At 42.9% G+C, this 17,702-nt stretch overlaps 1 long non-coding RNA gene across 1 annotated transcript; it reads right to left on the reverse strand.

Moving 5' to 3' along the window:
- Positions 1-7,318: 7,318 nt before the first annotated feature.
- LOC140843532 (uncharacterized) lies at positions 7,319-17,413 on the reverse strand. Its single transcript, XR_012121374.1, has 3 exons — positions 17,313-17,413; positions 17,046-17,115; positions 7,319-8,503 (listed from the first exon to the last, which is right to left on the reverse strand). It is a non-coding gene; the product is annotated as an uncharacterized lncRNA (long non-coding RNA).
- Between the last annotated feature and the right edge of the window lie 289 nt (positions 17,414-17,702).

Here is a 17,702-nt window from a genome sequence, read left to right on the forward strand (position 1 = left end):
ACACTTTTAGTCTGTGTTTGTCTTCAGGTTTGAAGTGAGTCTCATGTAGGCAGTGTATAGATGGGTCTTGTTATTTTTATCCACTCAGTGACTGTGTGTCTTTTGATTGGTGCATTCAGTCTATTTACATTTAGGGTGATTATCGATAGGTATGTACTTATTGCCATCGCAGACTTTAAATTCATGGTTACCAAACGTTCAAGGTTAACTTCCTTACTATCTAACTTAACTCACTTAATATACTATTACAAACACAATCTAAAGGTTCTTTTCTTTTTCTCCTTCTTTTCCTTCCTCCTCCATTCTTTATATATTAGGTGTCATATTCTGTACTCTTTGTCTATCCCTTGATTGAGTTTGGGGATACCTAATTTAATTTTGCATTTGCTTAGTAATTAGCTGTTCTACTTTCTTTACTGTGGTTTTAGTTCCTCTGATGACAGCTATTAAACCTTAGGAACAGTTCCATCTATAGCAGTCCCTCCAAAATAGACTGTAAAGATGGTTTATGGGAGGTAAATTCTCTCAGCTTTTGCTTATCTGGAAATTGTTTAATCCCTCCTTCAAATTTAAATGATAATCTTGCTGGGTAAAGTAATCTTGGTTCGAGGCCCTTCTGCTTCATGGCATTAAATACATCATGCCACTTCTTTCTGGCCTGTAAGGTTTCTGCTGAGAAGTCTGATGATAGCCTGATGGGCTTTCCTTTGTATGTGATCTTATTTCTCTTTCTGGCTGCTTTTAACAGTCTGTCTTTATCTTTGGTCTTTGCCATTTTAATTACTATATGTCTTGGTGTTGTCTTCCCTGGGTCCCTTGTGTCAGGAGATCTGTGGATCTTCATGGCCTGAGAGACTATCTCCTTCCCAAGATTGGGGAAGTTTTCAGCAACTACCTCCTCAAAGACACCTTCAATCCCTTTCTCTCTCTTCTTCTTCTTCTGGTACCCCTATAATGCGAATATTGTTTCTTTGGATTGGTCACACATTTCTCTCAATATTCTTTCTTTCTTAGAGATCCTTTTTTCTCTCTGTGCTTCAGCTTCTTTGTATTCCTCTTCTCTAGTTTCTATTTCATTTATCATCTCCTCCACTGTATCCAGTCTGCTCTTAATATCCTCCACTGTGCTCTTCAACAATTGGAGCTCCGACCAGAATTCATTCCTGAGTTCTTGAATATCTTTCTGTACCTCCATTAGCATGTTAATGATTTTTATTTTGAACTCCCTTTCAGGAAGAGTCATGAGGTCCATGTCATCTTTCTCAGGGGTTACATTAATTTTACTGTGAGCCAGGTTCCTTTGGCGTTTCATAGTTGTATATGGCGCCCTCTAGTGTCCAGAAGCTCTTCTCTCTCAAGCTGCTCAGCCCCTGAAGCAATGTCAGGGTTTGTAGGAGTGTGATATTGGTGCCTGGGGGGAGGAAAGAGCTGTTTCCTGCTTCCCAGCTGCTATGCCTGTCTCCACTGCCTGAACCAGTGAGCTGAGCACACAGGTATAAGCCTCTATGCTTTGAGTTTGTAGTTGCTATAGACAAATCTTCCCTCTGCCTGGCCTAACACCAGGGTAGGGTTTGCCAGTTTGTGAGCCAGCTGGGGCTGGCCGGGAGAAAGGCACAGTAGGCTGCCTATCACAGAGGGAGTCCTTGGAGCTGTGTAGCCAGCCAGGAAGCTGGAGCACCTGAAGATCATGAAAGCTCCCAACCTGCTGGGCAGAGTGCACCTGGAAAATTTTGTCTAACTGTCCTTTCTCCTGTGCAGTAAGCTCTGTGCAATCCCCTTTAGCAGCCCTCTTGCTAAGGGCTTCCTTGTTAGGAAGTTTGTCAGACTGCCTGCCTTTCTTTTGTCCCAGAGCATCAGGATATGGATCCCTGCTTTCCACAAGCAGCTGGAATCTCACTCTCTCCAGGAATTCTGCCTGTCTTAGCTTTCCAATCCCCTAATCATGAGAGTATCATGCAAGCACCATCAAATGTAGGTTTGTGTGCCCATAGCAGATCTCCGGAGTGAGGTATTCAGCAGTCCCAGGCCTCCACTCCCTTCCCACTACATGTCTCTTCCTCCAGCCCCTGAGCTGGGGTGCGGGAAGGGCTTGGGTCCCACTGGGCCACAGCTTTGGTATGTTACCCTGTTCTGTGAGGTCTGCTCTTTTCTCCAGTGTATGCAGTCTGGTGCAGTCATCTTTCCTGTTGCTCTTTCAGGATTAGTTATATGAATTTCATTTTCGTATTATATGCGGTTTAGGAGGAAGCCCCTGTCTCACCTCTCTCGCTGCCATCTTTAATCCTTTTGAAATATCTTCTACTTTTATTTACCAATTATACTTCAATAATACTGAAAAAAATAATAATAGTAGATGATGCATTTGATCATCAATGATTTGTTGTTTAAATTAAATTATTGTTTTGGATCAACTAGTTCTTAAGCAAAGTATTTTGGGTCAAATGGTCTGCCACACAAAATGCAGGCAAAAGAGGCTTATAGGGAAATGGTACAGGAAAGGATTAGATTTTTCCCAAGTGTTATCTAAGCCTTGTTCTGAGGCTAATGGTGCCTTCTGGGGTGTGCTTAATGCTGGGAAATCAGCAAAGAAAAGGGAGGTGAAGGGACATCAGTGCTGGCTAAGACTCACTAAACCCTTCTAGGTCCTGTAATTATGGTCTTCACAGTACAAGAGGCCCTTTGAGTGACAATGTGATTATATGGCAGCCCTTAGGTATTACTAACTCCACACAGCCCAGGGACTTTTCCTCCTTGTCAGTTGCCCCATGTTCTCTTTGGAGAAGGCTGAGGCAGTGGGAAGGAGATTCGCTCAGTACTCAAAACATGGCAGCAGTGGAAATGGTCCAAAGCTTTCCTACCTTCTAAGAACTCTAAACATCAAACATCTTTAAGAATAAATAACCCATGACTATGGGAGGTGAAAAGGGCATAGAGACTTTTGAGAGATACAGTTTATCAGGCAAACAGCCCTGTCCTTTCAGAGCAGTCCAGACATTGAAGGAGAATTGGGCATGAGTATGATGAATTGTCCTGAAATTTCAGCGTATGTGGACAGACTGGGTGACTGCTCTTCAGTAAGTTTATTCTTCTTGGGTGGTGCTACAGCCATAAATGGCGTGTGTCAACCTGAAAACAGGAGTTGAGGCATGGACAGGGGTGGTCAGTGCTCTCCCAGATTTCCATCAACCCTGAAAGCAAACACGCCAGAGGGTTGTTTTCTGCCCAGCTCTGTGCCCATCCTTGATTCTCATCCAGTGTCCTCCTGTTGCTGACACTGGCCCAGACTTTGTCTCTGAGCCCTCTGGTACCTGTTTCCCTGTTAAACCCCAACACACACACACACACACACACACACACACACACACACACACACACACGCACACACACATTCAGCCTCTTCACAGAGTGCCCTTCCTCTCTCCTCTGGCCCTAAGTGATGCCTGGCTGACCCCCAGCAACAGAGCACACCTTGAGGATGCACAAGGATGGGAGGACGGGGCGGCAGGACAACGTGCTAGCATCTCTCACCTCTTACCCCTCGCTCAGTGTCTTCAGGCCAGGACCTCCGCTCCTGGGAGACCACTGCCACACAGCAGCTTCACGGTCCTTGTGGTGTTAACTTCAAGGTCATCACTCACATTTCTCAGAGTCTGTTTCCTAGCTTCCAAGTTTTTCACTCCATCTCTACCTTTCCCTTTTTCATTTATTTTGCCAACTTTTGAAAGAATGGCTGACTGCACACCTTAGACTCAGAGGTTCTTGATCCCCTGCCTTCACAGTGTTTTTCTGCCCATCCCCTCCATCCTGCTCCTCAGTCCCCCAGTGCATGCCACCATCACCCGGCTTGTGGTCACCTCTGCAATCCACCTCATTATCTTACTCCTGGTCTGAACTGTCCATACTTCTTTCTCTCTTCCACCTACTCCTATTTCACTAGGAGGTAATTTGTCGCACTTCAACCTGGTAACAATCAACACCTTTCCTCTGCATCTATTTTTCTCCTGTTTCAAAGGAAGAGGTGCAACTCTTCTACTTTAGTCCCCCTCTTTGTGCTCTGGACCCATCCTGCACAGTGTCCCTTCAGACCTCACTCCATTGATTACCTCCTTTCACTAGTATGTCTACTCCTTACAGCCATCTCTGCACCTATCTCCTCTTTCTGGCCAGCCCATAAATGTGCTGCCATCTCCCCCTTCATAAATGTCCCTCATTCATCTTGCACCCCTTCTAGTCACCTGCTTTCCACCTTGTCCGAATCTTCTGGAAATCGTTCTCCATCCCCTCCCCACCCACCTGGTCATTCCTCAGCCTCTACGGCTTCCTTCCTTCCTTCACCCTGCTGAAACTGCTCTCACAGAAGTCGCCAGTGCCCTTCTGAATGCTGCACGCAAGGGACGCTTTTCAGTCTATGTCCTACTTGAGTTCTCAGCAGCATTGCACTCTGAGAGCTACTTCTCCATGCTACTCTCCTCTGCTGGGTTCCAGAACCTCAGTTTCTGCTGGTATATTTTTTGCCCTTCCCTGACCCCTCCTTTTCCAGTCTCCTTCAAAAATCTTGGTTCTTTGCCTACCTCCTTGTTTAAGTCTTCTCTCTTCAATGTCACCTATGTGCCTAATAAGTGCCAGACCTGTGTGGATGGATATGTCACAGAGAAACTGGGACAATGATAATAGAAGTGTTTGCCTAGTTCAGAAACTGTGCAGAGAAGGGATGCACTGTCAAGAGGGGTGGAGTGTAGTCAGAGAAACCTTCATAGAGGAGATGAGGGAAGAGGAGGCATCTTCCCTTCTCTTGGAGGAGAAGGAAAGGAAGGTTATTTCAGGCAGAGAAAATGTCCCCAGGGCAATGCCAAAAAGGTAGGCATAAAAGTAGGTTCACACAAGTAGAATTCCAAGCAACTCAAGCGGCAGAGCTATGTTCCTCTATTATGTGTTTTCAGCTAGGGCAATTTTGCCCCCGAGGGGACATTTGGCAATGTCTAGAGATGTCTTTGGTTGTCACAACATAGGGAGTGCTACTAGCATCTAGTGGTTAGAGGCCAATGATCAGGTTAAACAGCCACAGGGCACAGGACAGCCCCAGTAACAAAGAACCATCCAGCTCCAAATGTTAATAATGCTGAGGCTGAGGAATCATGTTCTATTTTAACTCTAGTTTGAGGAGTCTGGCTCCTGGCCAGAGGTCTGCATGTGAGTTTTCAGACCTGACTACAGACAAGTACAAGGTTTTACCTGGCAGGTCTTCTGAGGGGTGGGGTCTGCCCTCTCCATGCCAGACTGGTGCCCCTGTAGTGCGCTGCAGGTTTCCTGAGGGAGCTGCAATCAAAGGCTCAGAAACCACCCTTACCCTCTTCCCTACCCCAGCCACGCTTTTAGGCATATCTTCATGCCTGGCCTAGGCACCTCTTTTCCCCAGGCCTCCTTGTGCAGGAGGTGACTTGATAGGACCTTTCTTAGGGCCTCTGCCAAGACCACCTTGTCTGAGGGCCTTGAAGACATTTCTCCACTCTGACTGAGGATTCAGTACTTTTGCACACCTAGGCCCTTCCCACTCCCATTACCCCCAGATCCCCAGGCCTGGCAGCTTAGTTCTCCCCAGCTGGCTATAGACCTAGTCATATTATGTAATTATGTGGTTTTTGTCTTTGAATCTGGTAGGCATTACATGATTTTAGAATTGAATGAGTGAAAGCATGTGTCAGTTTTCCATATAACAAACTTAAGGGAGGTAATTCAAGCAGTTGATAGAATAAGGCTCCAAGGAATTTTGTGGAAATTTAACTGGGGCCCATGCAAACTCCTCCAGTTAGGTCTCAGAGTGCCGGTGTGAGTGCAGAGTGGGTGTCTAGGGTTGATGAGTAGTTGCAGGCCTCAGCACCCTGATGCGTTATGATTCCCTGGTATTAGAGCCATGGAGTTATAACCCAGTTGTATTCTGGCTGGGTAGGGCACCCTGGATATGTTGTTTAGTACTTCCCATGCTCTAAAAAGTCATTTACTTAAATATGTGATGAAAGGCATTTCGATGTGCAATCACTCACAGACATGACACAAACCCTCATAAGGGCACATACTTACAACTCTGCTTTCATCTCAGGCACATGTCTCTACTATCCCTCTCCAGGGCCAAATACTGTCTGTGCTCACACCATTCTTTAGGAGGGACACTAACAAACTAGAATATGTCCAAGGGCACAATTGGGTAAATTAAGGATGCTTTTCTTGGAGGATGGTGGAGAATGAGGTGATGTGGAGGATCCTCAGGAAGAGGGAGGAGAACAGAGATGGGTTTGCTCTCATTCTGACAGAGCAGAAGCTTCCAGACTTGCATGGGCCTCTTTGAAACCTTTAACTTCATTTTGTATTCATAATTGTCATTATTTTTCCTGAAAGAGAGAAACTCCCACCATCCCCCAAATTGAGCAAGATTAGCTCTACAAATTTTGGATCTACCCCTGAAATAGAGTTAGTCAACATAATGTCCTGGGAAAAACTAGGACTACTAGAAAGTTACAGTGAGGTAAGCATTACTTAAGATCTGGAAATTCTCCTAGTCAGAGCTATTAAAAATTGGGATGGGCTGCAGATACCTGTTGAGCACATCATTAGATGACTTGACTAGAGGTGAATGATTACCTGCAGACCTGTTGTAAGAGCAACCAATTCTAGGAATCAAAGGCTCTGAGGTAAGCTACAGAGCACCGCAAAATCACCTTTTACCTATATATTATGTGTTAGTATGCTGGCTTGGTTTAAATTGCCATATTCCAACAAAGTAATGAAAATACATTTTCAAAAGCATTCAGTACTTCAGAATGGCCTTTCTCAAATACATTCAAACCAACAGGAAGTTATTGAATTTAGTTTGCAATGGGTTTGTAGTCTATTATTTTTAATCTGCCACTCCTCTATCCAATCTCAGATATTTGATTCTTTACTCAAAAACAGCTAGAGTCATCATGTTGTATTCTTTCTATAAGCTCCCTGGTAGAGGAAGAAGCCACAGACCACACCACCATCCCAGGAATGTTCGTTGCTGCCACTGAGGTTAAGTGTGGTAGCCACTTGGTCCTTCAAGGCATGTTAGTGGATGTTTCACCACAATGATAATCACTGGATTAATACTGGTAACAGTTTGACTAATAGATGCCACCATGTGCTGTGGATTGCTAGTGTGGCATTTCTCATCAGCAAGGAGCTCAGCACTTCATTCAAGGCCAAACATATCTATACTTTGAGAGTCTATTCTCTTGGACCACTTACACCCAGTATGACCTCAATCATGATCCAGTCAGGGCAACAGAAACAGCCCTAGGCATTTCAACAGAGAGAACTGAATATAACAAATTTTATTTATTTATTTATTTTTTATGTCTTTTTTTCTTTTCTTATCCCAACATTTTATTACAAAAATTTTCAAAACTACAATATAAGTATTTTAGAGTGAATACCAATGTCTTCACCACCTGGATTATACCACTAATATTTTATTATGCCTGCTTTGTCACAATCTGTCCATCTGCATTCTTCTAGCCATTGATAAACCCACTGTTATTCATTTCAAAATGCTGACATCCACTTTCCCCCTAAATATTTCAGCATGTGTATCATTTGCTAAAATTTATTTGCTTATAAAGTTTGATGTAAAATTTGTGTATGATAAAATGTACAAATCTTAAATGGTTTATCTGCTGAATTTTGTTTCATCTGCTGAGTTTTAACATGTATAGATCTGTGTGCTCCTAACCCCTTCCTCATCATCCCCACACTTCAAACCCCCAGTCATCAACATTTCTGATTTTTTTTTCATTAAATGGGAGTATTTTTCATGCTGACCAAAGAATCATCACACAAATAATGGTTTTAAATGATGAACCTTTGTGACTGGTCAAACGCCAGGGACATTTGGCTTCAACACAAGAAAAATTTAACACTTCTAAATGACTAATTATTGTAGATAAATGAGCTAAAGGAGAATCATTCTGTTGTATAAGTTATCTTCACCTCCTGCCCATTCATATTAATAGCCTGGATGAGAAATAAAGTACATGTTGTTCTTGCTTGATAAATCAGTGGCTTCATTCATCTCATAATGGGGAGGACCAAGGGAAAAGTTCTTCAGTTTCTGAATATGGTCCCCATATGACTACTGGTCTCAGAATACAGATCAAAAGAGAACAAATTTTGACATCTCTAATGAGCTCTTTCTGGGCTAGTCATTCATACTGTTTTTTTTTTTTTTTTTGAGAGGGCATCTCTCATATTTATTGATCAAATGGTTGTTAACAACAATAAAATTGAGTATAGCGGGGGTCAATGCTCAATGTACAATCATTAATCCATCTCAAGCCTAATTCTTGTCAGTCAGTCACAATCTTCTGAAGCATAACGAACAAGTTCTTACATGGTGAACGAATTCTTACATAGTGAATAAATTCTTACACGGTGAACAGTACGAGGGCATTCATCACAGAAACTTTCGGTTTTGATCACGAATTCTGACCTATAAACAATCAGGTAAAATATGAATATTCGTTTAATTTTTGTACTTGATTTATATGTTGATCTCACATTTCTCCCTTTATTATTATTATTTTTATTTTTAATAAAATGATGAAGTGGTAGGTAGATGCAAGATAAAGGTAGAAAACATAGTTTAGTGCTGTAAGAGGGCAAATGTAGATGATCAGGTGTGTGCCTATGGACTAAGTATTAATCCAAGCTAGACAAGGGCAGCAAAACATCCACGTATGCAGAAGATTTCTCTCAAAACAGGGGGTGGAGAGGTTCTGAGCCTCACCTCTGTTGATCCCCAATTTCTCACCTGATGGCCCCCCTGAGACTGTGCCTGTCTTAGGTTGTTCCTCCCTTGAGGAATCTTACCCGTCTATGGCTAACCAGTCATCTTCCGGGGCCATACAGGGAAATGTAAAGTTGGTAAGTGAGAGAGAAGCCATATTGTTTGAAAAGGTTAGCTTTTTACTTCTTTGCAGATTTATGCCCTGTGGCTTCTATGCCCAGCACTTGTCTCGAGGTATCTTTACCACCTGGAGGAATTATGATACTCGGTAAATTCGATATGAGGCACGAATTCTATTTAAGGGTTGTAATTAGGAAGGAAGAAGAAAAGCTATAGAGGTAGCATATGGAAGAAAACATGGGAGGATTGATTATTTCTTTGACATATCTTCTTGTAGAGTACCTTAAGCATGTATAGGTTTTAAACTACAAACTACTTTGCGCTCACATATTAACATAATAGGAATACGGTGACATAAACAAAGCAAATCTATAATTACCATCCATCTCCAGTGAAGCCAAGAAAACCATTTAGGCACCCTAGGCATTTGAGAAAATTTGTCTATGATATGATGGATATTGTCCAACTGTACTTGAACAGTCTGAGAGAAATCAGACAAATTAAAGCAGCCCATTTCTGGGATCTGTTCACATCCCGTATGTTCTTTTAACCGCAGATAGTCTATAGTTATAAGATTTTGGAGTGCTACAACTTGCACCCCTCCCAACTCCTGGTTGAGTTCCAACAGTACAGATCCGGTCAAATTCGTTGTCTCACTGTATGCACATGCCAGCCTATACATCTCCCTCCTCATTCCAATGGCAAGTCCAGGAAATGGTGGGGTGGACGCAGCCACAACCGCAGCATCTCCCGGATCACTGTGGAGGCTTTTTGATGATCATCCCCCAGCATGAGTTCTGCATAGAGTGCTGATGCCAGAAGATCCTCCAAATATCATATCTTAGTTCATTTTCTGGGTATCCAAGCTAGGCCTTGATCTTCTGCATAGAAACAAACAGACCCTTTGCCCACACTTTGACATGCCCTCTGTACCACTGTGCAGAACTCATTGGAGGTCAGCACACGGTAACTGCTTTTTTTTTTTTTTTTTATTAAGAGAAAGGAATATTATCAGAAAAGAGTACCTCCATAGCTGATCATCTGACATCCTTTAAGTGACCAACATTGAGGATATTTAAAGCATGCGTTGATCTTTGATTTACCAATAGTTTTATCCTGTCAAGGAGTAATCCCCCTTTTCTTTCTTTCTTTCTTTCTTCTTTTTTTTTTTTAATTTTTAATCGACACTTACATGAAGAATACTATGTTTACTATGCTCTCCCCTATATCAGGTCCCCCCTAACAACCACATTACAGTTACTGTCCATCAGCTCAGCAAAATGTTGTAGAATCACTACTTGTCCTCTCTGTGTTGTGCAGCCCACGCTCCGCTTTCTCCCTCCCCCCCATGCATACTAATCTTAATACCCCCCTTCTTCTCCCCCCCCCCTTATCCCTCCCTGTCCACCCATCCTCCCCAGTTCCTTTCCTTTTGGTACCTGTTAGTCCATTTTTGGGTTCTGTAATTCCGCTGCTGTTTTGTTCCTTCAGTTTTTCCTTTGTTCTTATACTCCTCAGATGAGTGAAATCATTTGGTATTTCTCTTTCTCCGCTTGGCTTATTTCACTGAGCATAATACTCTCCAGCTCCATCCATGTTGCTGCAAATGGTTGGATTTTTCCACTTCTTATGGATGAGTAGTATTCCACTGTGTATATGTACCACATCTTCTTTATCCATTCATCTACCGATGGACATTTAGGTTGCTTCCAATTCTTGGCTATTGTAAATAGTGCTGCGATAAACATAGGGGTGCATCTGTCTTTCTCAAACTTGACTGCTGCATTCTTAGGGTAAATTCCTAGGAGTGGAATTCCTGGGTCAAATGGTAGGTCTGTTTTGAGCATTTTGATGAACCTCCATACTGCTTTCCACAATGGTTGAACTAATTTACATTCCCACCAGCAGTGTAGGAGGGTTCCCCTTTCTCCACAGCCTCGCCAACATTTGTTGTTGTTTGTCTTTTGGATGGCAGCTATCCTTACTGGTGTGAGGTGATACCTCATTGTAGTTTTAATTTGCATTTCTCTGATAATTAGCGATGTGGAGTATCTTTTCATGTGTCTCTTGGCCATCTGTATTTCTTTTTTAGAGAACTGTCTGTTCAGTTCCTCTGCCCATTTTTTAATTGGGTTATTTGATTTTTGTTTGTTGAGGCATGTGAGCTCTTTATATATTCTGGACGTCAAGCCTTTATCGGATGTGTCATTTTCAAATATATTCTCCCATACTGTAGGGTTCCTTTTTGTTCTAGTGATGGTGTCTTTCGCTGTACAGAAGCTTTTCAGCTTAATGTAGTCCCACTTGCTCATTTTTGCTGTTGTTTTCCTTGCCCAGGGAGATATATTCAAAAAGAGGTCACTCATGTTTATGTCTAAGAGGTTTTTGCCTATGTTTTTTTCCAAGAGTTTAATGGTTTCATGACTTACATTCAGGTCTTTGATCCATTTTGAGTTTACCTTTGTATATGGGGTGAGACAATGGTCCAGTTTCATTCTCCTACATGTAGCTGTCCAGTTTTGCCAGCACCATCTGTTGAAGAGACTGTCATTTTGCCATTGTATGTCCATGGCTCCTTTATCAAATATTAATTGACCATATATGTTTGGGTTAATTTCTGGAGTCTCTAATCTGTTCCACTGGTCTGTGGCTCTGTTCTTGTGCCAGTACCAAATTGTCTTGATTACTATGGCTTTGTACTAGAGCTTGAAGTTGGGGAGTGAGATCCCCCCTACTTTATTCTTCTTTTTCAGGATTGCTTTGGCTATTCAGGGTCTTTGGTGTTTCCACATGAATTTTTGAATTATTTCTTCCAATTCATTGAAGAATGTTGCTGGTAATTTGAGAGGGATTGCATCAAATCTGTATATTGCTTTGGGCAGGATGGCCATTTTGATGATATTAATTCTTTCTAGCCATGAGCATGGGATGAGTTTCCATTTATTAGTGTCCCCTTTAATTTCTCTTAAGAGTGACTTGTAGTTTTCAGAGTATAAGTCTTTCACTTATTTGGTTAGGTTTATTCCTAGGTATTTTATTCTTTTTGATGCAATGGTGAATGGAATTGTTTTCCTGATTTCTCTTTCTATTGATTCATTGTTAGTGTATAGGAAAGCTACAGATTTCTGTGTGTTAATTTTGTATCCTGCAACTTTGCTGTATTCCGATATCAGTTCTCGTAGTTTTGGAGTGGAGTCCTTAGGGTTTTTTATGTACAGTATCATATCATCTGCAAATAGTGACAGTTTAACTTCTTCTTTACAAATCTGGATTCCTTGTATTTCTTTGTTTTGTCTGATTGCCATGGCTAGGACCTCCAGTATTATGTTAAATAACAGTGGGGAGAGTGGGCACCCCTGTCTGGTTCCCGATCTCAGAGGAAATGCTTTCAGCTTCTCGCTGTTCAGTAGAATGCTGGCTGTGGGTTTATCATATATGGCCTTTATTATGTTGAGGTACTTGCCCTCTATTCCCATTTTGCTGAGAGTTTTTATCATGAATGGATGTTGAATTTTGTCAAATGCTTTTTCAGCATCTATGGAGATGATCATGTGGTTTTTGTCTTTCTTTTTGTTGATGTGGTGGATGATGTTGATGGATTTTCGAATGTTGTACCATCCTTGCATCCCTGGGATGAATCCCACTTGGTCATGGTGTATGATCCTTTTGATATACTATTGAATTCTGTTTGCTAATATTTTATTGAGTATTTTTGCATCTACATTCATCAGGGATATTGGTCTGTAATTTTCTTTTTTGGTGGGGTCTTTGCCTGGTTTTGGTATTAGGGTGATGTTGGCTTCATAGAATGAGTTTGGGAGTATTCCCTCCTCTTCTATTTTTTGGAACAGTTTAAGGAGAATGGATATTATGTCTTCTCTGTGTGTCTGATAAAATTCCAAGGTAAATGCGTCCAGCCCCGGGGTTTTGTTCTTGGGTAGTTTTTTGATTACCGTTTCAATTTCTTTGCTCATAATTGGTTTGTTTAACTTTTGTGTTTCTTCCTTGGTCAGTCTTGGGAGGTTGTATTTTTCTAGGAAGTTGTCCATTTCTTCTAGGTTTTCCAGCTTGTTGGCATATAGGTTTTCATAGTAGTCTTTAATAATTCTTTGTATTTCTGTGGAGTCTGTCGTGATTTTTCCGTTCTCATTTCTGATTATGTTGATTTCTGCTGATTCTCTTTTTCTCTTAATAAGTTGGGCTAGAGGCTTATCTATTTTATTTATTTTCTCAAAGAACCAGCTCTTGGTTTCGTTGATTTTTGCTATTGTTTTATTCTTCTCAATTTTGTTTATTTCTTCTCTGATCTTTATTATGTCCCTCCTTCTGCTGACTTTAGGCCTCATTTGTTCTTCTTTTTCCAGTTTCGATAATTGTGATGTTAGACTATTCATTTGGGATTGTTCTTCCTTCTTCAAGTGTGCCTGGATTGCTATATACTTTCCTCTTAAGACTGCTTTCGCTGCGTCCCACAGAAGTTGGGGCTTTGTGTTGTTGTTGTCATTTGTTTCTATATATTCCTTGATCTCTATTTTGATTTGTTCATTGATCCATTGATTATTTAGAAGCATGTTGTTCAGCCTCCATGTGTTTGTGAGCCTTTCTGTTTTCTTTGCAGAATTTATTTCTACTTTCATACCTTTGTGGTCTGAAAAATTGGTTGGTAGAATTTCAATACTTTGGAATTTAGTGAGGCTCTTTTTGTGAGCTAGTATGTGGTCTATTCTGGAGAATGTTCCATGTGCACTTGAGAAGAATGTATATCCTGTTGCTTTTGGATGTAGAGTTCTATAGATGTCTAGTAGGTCCATCTGTTCTAGTGTGTTGTTCAGTGCCTGTGTGTCCTTACTTATTTTCTGCCCGGTGCATCTATCCTTTGGGGTGAGTGGTGTGTTGAAGTCTCCTCAAATGAATGCATTGCAGTCTATTTCCCTCTTTAGTTCTGTTAGTATTTGCTTCACATATGCTGGTGCTCCTGTGTTGGGTGCATATATATTTAGAATGGTTATATCCTCTTGTTGGACTGAGCCCTTTATCATTATGTAGTATCCTTCTTTATCTCTTGTTACTTTCTTTGTTTTGAAGTCTATTTTGTCTCATATTAGTACTGCAACCCCTGCTTTCTTCTCACTGTTGTTTGCCTGAAATATGTTTTTCCATCCCTTGACTTTTAGTCTATACTTGTCTTTGGGTTTAAGGTGAATTTCTTGTAAGCAGCATATAGATGGGTCTTGCTTTTTTATCCATTCTATTACTCTGTGTCTTTTGATTGGTGCATAAAGTCCATTTACATTTATTGTGACTATTGAGAGATATGTACTTATTTCCATTGCAGGCTTTAGATTCATGGTTACCAAAGTTCAATGTTAGCTTCTTTAGTATCTTACTGCCTAACTTAGCTCGCTTATTGAGCTGTTATATACACTGTCTGGAGATTCTTTTCTTCTCTCCCTTCTTATTCCTCCTCCTCCATTCTTCATATGTTGTGTGTTTTGTTCTGTGCTCTTTTTTGGAGTGCTCCCATTTAGAGCAGTCCCTGTAGGATGCCCTGTAGAGGTGGTTTGTGGGAAGCAAATTCCCTCAGCTTTTGCTTGTCTGGGAATTGTTTTATCCTGCCATCATATTTAAATGATAGTCGTGCTGGATACAGTATCGTTGGTTCAAGGCCCTTCTGTTTCATTGCATTAAATATATCATGCCATTCTCTTCTGACCTGTAGGGTTTCTGTCGAGAAGTCTGATGTTAGCCTGATGGGTTTTCCTTTATAGGTGACCTTTTTCTCTCTAGCTGCTGCCTTTAAAACTCTTTCCTTGTCCTTGATCCTTGCCATTTTAATTACTATGTGTCTTGGTGTTTTCCTCCTAGGATCCTTTCTGTTGGGGATTCTGTTCGATTATTTCCTCCCCCAGTTTGGGGAAGTTTTCAGCAATTATTTCTTCAAAGAGACTTTCTATCCCTTTTCCTCTTTCTTCTTCTTCTGGTACCCCTATAATAGGAATATTATTCGTTTTGGATTGGTCACATAGTTCTCTTAGTGTTGTTTCATTTCTGGAGATCCTTTTATCTCTCTCTATGTCGGCTTCTATACGTTCTTGTTCTCTGTCTTCTATTCCTTCAATGGCCTCTTGCATCTTATCCATTCTGCTTATAAATCCTTCCAGGGATTGTTTCACTTCTGTGATCTCCTTCCTGACATCTGTGATCTCCCTCCGGACTTCATCCCACTGCTCTTGCATTTTTCTCTGCATCTCATCCCATTGCTCTTGCATTTTTCTCTGCATCTCTGTCAGCATGTTCATGATTTTTATTTTGAAGTCTTTTTCAGGAGGACTGGTTAGGTCTGTCTCCTTCTCAGGTGTTGTCTCTGTGATCTTTGTCTGCCTGTAGTTTTGTCTTTTCATGTTGATAGAGATAGTGTGCAGAGCTGGTACAAGTGACTGCTGGAAGAGCTTCCCTTCTTGTTGGTTTGTGGCCTTCCTCACCTGGGAGAATAGCGACTGATAGTGGCTTGTGCTGGGCAGCTGTGTGCAGACCGGGCTTCTGCTTCCTGCCAGGTTGCTATGTGGTTTATCTCCGCTGTTGCTGTGGGCGTGGCCTGGCTGGGGCTCCTCCTCCAAAATGGTGGAGCCACGTTGGAGGGGGAGCGGCCCGGAGGCTATTTATCTCCAAGGGGCCTCTGTGCTCCCTGCTGCCCAGGGGTTTAGAGTGCCCCGAGATCCTCAGATTCCCTGCCTCTGGTCTAAGTGACCTGTCCTCCCCCTTTAAGACTTCCAAAAAGCACTCTCCAAACCAAAACAACAACAGCAACAATGATAGAGAAACAGAAAAAAAAAAAAAAGGGAAAAAACACGCGATTTTTTTTGTCCTCAGTCGCCAGTCCCAGGCACCCGCTCACTGGTCCTGCTGCCCTGCCTCCCTAGAACTGGGGTCCCTGTCCCTTCAAGGCTTCCAAAAAGCACCCACCAAAAAAAAAAAAAAAAAAAGCGAAAAGCTCGCGATATTGTTTGTCCTCAGGCGCCTGTCCAGGCACCCGCCTACCAGTCCCGCTGCAGTTCCTCCCTAGCACTCGGGTCCCTGTCCCTCCAAGACCTCCAAAAAACACTTGCAAAAAAAAAAAAGGGAGAAACGCGCGACCCTCTCCGTCCCCAGGCGCCGGTCCCAGGCACCTGCTCACCAGCCCTGCCACCCTGCTGCCCTGCCTCCCTGGCCCTGGGGTCCCTGTCCCCCTCAGGCCTCCAAAAAGCACTTGCCAAAAAGAAAAAAACAGGAGAAATGCACGATTTTCTTTGTCCTCAGGCACCAGTCCCAGGCACCCGCCCACCAGTCTTGCTGCCCTGGCTCCCTGGTATTGTGCTCCATGTCCCTCCAAGGCTTCCAAAAAGCACTTGCCAAAAAAAAAAAAAAAAGGGAAAAACGCGCGATTTTCTTTGTCCTCAGGTGCTGGGCCCTAGGACCCCGCCCACCGGTCCTGCCGCCCTGCCTCCCTAGTATTGGGAAAAACGCGCAATATTCTTTGTCCCCAGGCGCCGGTCTCAGGCACCCGCTCACCAGTCTTGCTGCCCTGTTTTGCTGGTATGGGTGTCCCTGTCCCTTTAAGGCTTCCAAAAAGCACTCACGAAAAAGGGGGAAAAAAAGGGGAAAAACACGCGATTTCCTCCTTCCTCAGGCGCTGGTCTCAGGCACCTGCCCACCGGTCCCACAGGGAAAAACACGTGATATTATTTGTCCTCAGGTGCCGGTCCCAGGCACCCCCTCACTGGTCCTGCTGCTCTGCCTCCCTAGCACCGGGGTCCCTGTCCCTTTAAGTCTTCCAAAAAGCACTCGCAAAAGAGAGAGAAAAAAAAGGGGGGGAAACAGGCGATTTCCTCCGTCCTCAGGCGCTGATCTCAGGCACCCGCCCACCGGTCCCGCAGGGAAAAACACGCGATATTCTTTGTCTTCAGGGGCTGGTCCCAGGCACCCGCTCACCAGTCCCACCGCCTGCCTCCCTAGCACCGGGGTCCCTGTCCCTTTAAGGCTTCCAAAAAGCACTCGCAAAAAAAAAAAAAACTCCAGTTTCTTTCCACCCACCGGGAGCAGCGGAGAGGGGCACTCGGGTCCTGCCGGGCCGGGGCTTGTATCTTACCCCCTTCGCAAGGCGCTGGGTTCTTGCAGGTGTGGATGTGGTCTGGATGTTGTCCTGTGTCCTCTGGTCTCTATTTTAGGAAAAGTTTTCTTTGTTATATTTTCATAGATCTATGTGTTTTTGGGAGGAGATTTCCACTGCTCTACTCACGCCGCCATCCTGGCTCCACCCCCAACTTTTCCTGCTTTTTAATCAATGCTCAATTTGTGTATAAGTTAAGATATATTAAATTTCCAAAAACAGTGTTTCCAAACTTGACTAAATTACCTCAGATAGTTGAAGCAATAATTATGAATGTAGTATCCAATTCTCTCACATACTTCTCCTAGCCACTTTTATAATTCTTATGGGGCAAATCCTTCAGCACACTCTTGTCAATCAAAACCCAACAAAACAGGTTTCCTAACCCTGTCAAACATCCAAACAGCAGCCAAAGCACACATACAAAAGCACGTCGATTCTAAAACTTGCTCTCAGTTACATAAACACAACTTAGGCAAGTCCCACACAATACGGGCTTGATTCCTTTTTTCATCTCAGAGTTAAAACGTACTCATCAGCCTAGGGACTGGATCCCCACCCCAAGCCCTGGGCTGCAGGGAGTGGTGAGAGAGCAGGTATGGGCTCTCAGAACTGGACAGAGGCCCATTGTGTCAG

Source organism: Manis javanica, chromosome 9 (genome assembly GCF_040802235.1).
Source record: "Manis javanica isolate MJ-LG chromosome 9, MJ_LKY, whole genome shotgun sequence".
In the NCBI taxonomy this organism is placed as follows: domain Eukaryota; kingdom Metazoa; phylum Chordata; class Mammalia; order Pholidota; family Manidae; genus Manis; species Manis javanica.